The sequence below is a fragment of the Trachurus trachurus genome, assembly GCF_905171665.1.
Source record: "Trachurus trachurus genome assembly, chromosome: 1".
In the NCBI taxonomy this organism is placed as follows: Eukaryota; Metazoa; Chordata; class Actinopteri; order Carangiformes; family Carangidae; genus Trachurus; species Trachurus trachurus.
Window position 1 is genome coordinate 35149859 of NC_139891.1, and position 5448 is coordinate 35155306.

A 5448-nucleotide genomic window follows, 5' to 3' on the forward strand; every position below is an offset into this window, starting at 1 on the left:
AATAACTTTAAATTTTACGGTCTTACTAAGTAGAAAATATGGAATTTTACTGTGAATGTTGTAAAAAGTTCGCAAAATTCACGGTAAAATACCATAATGTCACAAGCGTGTAATTACCGTAAAATTGACGGTATCATTCTGTCTGAATTACAGATTTTGCTGGTGTTTACGTTTAAATTTACGGTACACAACCATTAAATCATACCATCATTTCTGGGTCATTCCAGAATTGGAGGACATTTAAGGACTGAAACACCTCAAAATTTTACTATTTATTTGATCATTTTCTGCTATATATTTAAGAAATACAGGTAATTAATCATCAAATAATTATCTTTGGCCAGCTCAGGACTCAAAGTGACACTTTTTATTAGATATTTTATATATTGTGTGTGCTGCTTGGTGCAACCCTGTTACCAATACTCAGGAACCTGTAAAGGTATTATATAAGTATTTATCTATAAATATTTGCCAAAATACATAATGAATATAATCATACACACTACCAAAATGACAATAGGATAAACCCTCATGAGCTGATACAGTCATTTAAGATAATTTTAAGATAAATTACACAGTAACAGGGTTGAAATTAGAGTAACAGGGTTGAACAAAGTAACAGGGTTGAATAGATTAATTGCTTTTGATTGTAGATTATGACATAAATCGCAACCCTGTTACTCTGGAGTAACAGGGTTGCAAGTAACAGGGTTGCAAATCAATGCTTATGTCAGCTGTTTAGCAGAAGAAAGATGCTAGCTATGGAATGTAATGTTACTGTAAGGTTGAGAACAAACTTAGTTATTTAAAGGAACAAAGAAAACTTTGAAAATATTTTGCCTTATTCTGGTAATATGAGTAACAGGGTTGCATTGGTTAGAGTGACGCACTCAATCAGGGCAGACGAAATATGAAAAATATGAAAAATAGAAGAGAGGACTTACCTTGTGTCTACCCATGCTATTATCTAACAGTTTGATAATACAAATTCTTTTGTGTCATGTGTCTCACACTTCTTTTTCTTCTTCTTCTCTGCTAAAAAGGTTTTGGTAACAGGGTTGCGTGGATGTTGTGGGACACAACTTTAGTGCAAAATTACTTTTATTTAAAATATGTTTATGATTAAACTAAGTGTTTTTACACTTACAAAAGACATAAATCAACAAAATCATACAAAAAAAATTAAAATTTTAAACTTATTTTAACCGCTTTATTTGACATGCATGTTGGCCATTAAGAGGGTGGGACAAGAGAAAAAGGCCATTTTAGGGGGTGGTTAAGAGTTATTTTGTATTTTAAATAATATTTTGGAACCAGTTTTTGTATAACTATATTTATATTTTGTCTCAGAGTAATTATAATTTTCACCACAAATGCAAGTTTTGGAATTTCATGCATGATTTATTGAAAATGAATGGGTGGGACATGAAATGTCCTCCAATTCTGGAATGACCCTTCTATAGAAAGTAGAATGTTAAAAAGTATGGTATCAGGACAGGCTGTGGTCACGTGGGCATTGTTCGGGTCGATGTGAAGCACTTAATGCAATAGAAAAACTACATGTTGTCAAAACAGAATTAAGATAAGATTAAGATACTAAGTCAAAATAACATGTAATAGCCTATATGTAACATATATTTCAGAATAAATGTGCAAAAGAGTTTAGACATAAATATATATTTTTTTAAAATACAAACATCTCTATTGTACAAACATGTAGTCTCCATAACATACCTACACACAGTAAAAAAAAAAAAAAAAAGAAAAAAGGAAAAAAAGAAGAAGCTTGAGTCAGCTCTGGCTTGGGTGACCTACGGGTGACCCAGCAGTAACCATAGTAACCCATTTGTTGGGTCAACGGTTGGTTTGCTGCGCGCCACCAAGATCCGTTATTTTTGGCCGGAGCGCCGTTACAACCTGGTTACAACCAAGCTGCTCTGTTGTCAGCCAAAGACGACATAAGTAAAGTGGATTAATTTTATTTTTGATGGAAATGCCCCAGCTTCAGTCTGCAAAAAAGTCTGACTGCTTCAGCAACGAGTGTCGGTGGATCGGACTGGACTTTCTCAGGTTGGATCGATACCAACACTGTCCGTGGAAAAGCTACAGATGAACTGTAAGTATTTAAAAATGAGCATGGTTTGTGTTACTTTGGCCGTTTAGCACATGAGCTAACGCTAACGATGGCTAGGCTAACGCTAACGACCGTTATGCTAATACAGCTAACGGTCTATTGTTATGCTAATAACGATAACGGTCGTTATGCTAACGCTAACGGTGGATCGTTAAGCTAATAACGCTGACTACTATAGCATGAGACTAGCGTGAGAGACAGGACCTGAGAGTAACCAGAGTTTTTGTGTTTTCTAATCAGAGTAAAGTATGTGGAAGCTAACGTTAGCACATGGAGATAGACGGTCTGAAGAGGAGCCTTGCTCTCATGGAGGTGCAGAAGTTCCTAAGGGAGGCCAACATCATTACTGTTAAGGTAAAGTTATGTGTTACTGTGTTTGTGTGGAAGAGGGAAAATACACCGGCCTAAAACTGCCTTGTTCAGATATCCATGTAGCTACTTCTGTCCATTATCATTATTACTGAAGTGTTACATGAGTTCATTTTGTGTTCAACATATACTATATTTGTACAGAACCATCCCATCCTTAGTTGTACACATTTTTAACACTACAAAATCATTTTACCTTCTCCTCAGCATGGTGCAGCTGGAGAATGCAAGGCAGCCTACTTTGCAGGAATGTGGCATGGCCAGTACATCTTCAGCGTTATCAACACTCAGCTTCAGTGAGTACATTTAAATTGATAGGCTTCTGAACTGGTGCTGCCATTAGCCTAAATGTTTTTGTTTCTTCATACCTGTCAAATATTTACATGGCCACATCAATAATTATGTCTCCCATTTATGTCTACTACCCTATTATCTGGAGTTCCTTAAGGATAAATCCTCGGAACTATCCTTAAAAAAAAACATCAAAATCACTGATTTAATGTCAAATCCAAAGGATTGTGTGTTTTCAGCTGTAGCCTCCACAGTTTCTCCCTCAATCTCTCTCAATCTATTAGATCTGCTAAATCTGTTAACTGTTTTAAGCGCCTCCTGAAATCATATTTATTGGTTGGCCTTTCTATTAGATTTTTTAAACCTACTCTTCATTCACCATTTATTTTTTTTCTGTTCCAACTTCTTTTATTAATGTTTTGTTTGTTGTTGTTGTTGCTGCAGGAAGCACTTTGCAACAGTGTGCTATATAATAATAATTATCATTATCATTAACAATGTTTTCTTTGTTGTCTTTCTTTGTCTGGTTGCAGAGAGGTTCATGCCAGTCCACAGTAAACACCTGATTGAAGACTGCTGGTGAATTTTCAAGCAGGAATGATGACAACACCTGCCCAAAGTTTCTTCAACATTGTACCATGTCTGTATGAGACTCTGTCCCACCTGTCTTCAGTCAAGTCTGGACCCAATGACTCAAACACCAGTCTTGTCAAGGCTAATTAGAGGTAAGCAATGGTTTATGTCAGTGTAGCAAATGAGTAGATGCAAGCACAACTCAAACTTCACTCAATCGATCTCCCACAAATGCACCGTGCCAACAGCTTCATACAAACATACAGTAGAAAAAAAATCAGTATTACGGACAGGATTCAGGATTTTGGCTGCAATTCGACAAGGGTGAAACAAATACTGATGATCATTTAGTCCTGAAAAGTGACAGTTTCTACCTTTCACACTAATACAATAAAATAAATGAAATACTCCTGATGACCTGCAAAACTATATTCCAGAGTGCTGGTTTCATTCTATGTATAGCTCATTGGAGCTCAGTTTAACAACAGAAGGCTGAATTTATCTCTGTAGGCACCATGCTCAGGCACTGCATCAATCTAACCTTTGCTTTGTTTCTGTTTTCTGGCTGCAGAGAGGATCATGCCAGTCTACAGTGGACACCAAATGGACAATATATGAGTCTTCAAGCAGAACTGGTGACTGCTGGATGCTTTAAGTTCCAGTTTCTTGAACACCATGTATATGTTAAGAGCCCTCTTCAGCCAAGTCTGGACTCAGTGACTCATTAGTGTTGATCAACACAGGGCAAGTGGCTCCTTTTTTCATTATGTTTATTTCTTCTATCATGGACTATCCTTCTTCATATGTATGGACACAAGTCCAAGTTCTGTTTTTCACAGAGAATGTGTATATGCAAAGAGAGGTTCTTAAAGTTTATCAATTATAGTCTGTACTTTGGTTTACAATGGGCTTAAAGGACAATTCCAGGCGAATTCAACTCAGGGGTGTATTTTCCTATCATTTTAGGTCTAGAAGAAGGAATCTGAAGATTTTCAGTTTAATCGCTCCCGTTTTGCAGTAGTTGCGTCTGTTCCCGCATCGCCACGGCAGCGATGAATGGGAGTGGATGTAAGTTCCGCTGTTTAGGCTGTTTCCAGCCCTCAAAGCCGCAAATTTTTCCCACAGACAGCGTCAGATGGCTACTCAAACATGCACCGAGAAGTTTATTTAAGCAAGCAAGCCGACATGTTTGTAAAACTAGATCTAATTCAAAGTCTCCCGGAGTCTCGCGCGAGACCCAGTTGCCGTGCTCGGTGTGTTCAGGTGCAGTAGGAAAGCTACAGTTTGTGTCATAAACACAGGAATATCAACTCTTTACTTGCTTCAAGTAAAAAAAAACTTCTCAGCGCATGTTTGAGTAGCCACCTGACGCTGTCTGTGGAAAAAAATGTACACTTGAAGCAAGTCAAGAGTTGGTATTCCTGTGTTTATGACACAAGCGGTAGCTCCAACTGCACCTGAATACACCAGCACTGCAACTTCGGGCTCGCGCAAGACTCTGGGAGACTTTGAATTAGATCTAGTTTTACAAACATGTCGGCTTGCTTGAAGTAAATAAACTTCTCGGTGCATGTTTGAGTCTCCATCTTACGCTGTCTGTGGAAAAAAATTGCGGCTTTGAGGGATGGAAACAGCCTAAACAGCGGAACTTACATCCACTCCCATTCATTGCTGCCGTGGCGATGCGGGGACAGACGCAACTACCGCAAAACAGGAGCGATTAAACTGAAAATCTTAAGATTCCTTCTTTTAGACCTAAAATGATAGGAAAATACACCCCCGAGTTGAATTCGCCTGGAATTGTCCTTTAATTGGTTATTTCCTTAATAATTTACCATTTGCATTTTCTGACTGTAAAATCTACGCCAACAAACTGTAATTCCATTATGTGTTGTACCGTATTTTTTACGGTGAAATTCTGGCAACCACAGCTGCCAGTATTTTACCGTGAATTTTGCAATAAAATACCGTACTATATCTTACAGTTTTACCGTGTTTTTTCACTGATGGACTGTAATTAGGTTTACAGTCAGGGTTTAAAATTAGCACCCGCCACTCGCCAAATGCGGGTAAAAATATGA

At 37.7% G+C, this 5448-nt stretch overlaps 1 long non-coding RNA gene across 1 annotated transcript; it reads left to right on the plus strand.

The window, feature by feature from the left end:
- Positions 1-2381: 2381 nt before the first annotated feature.
- Positions 2382-4124, plus strand: LOC310988467. The gene is made up of 4 exons (XR_014595486.1): positions 2382-2488; positions 2711-2799; positions 3328-3519; positions 3939-4124. It is a non-coding gene; the product is annotated as an uncharacterized lncRNA (long non-coding RNA).
- Positions 4125-5448: the final 1324 nt, after the last annotated feature.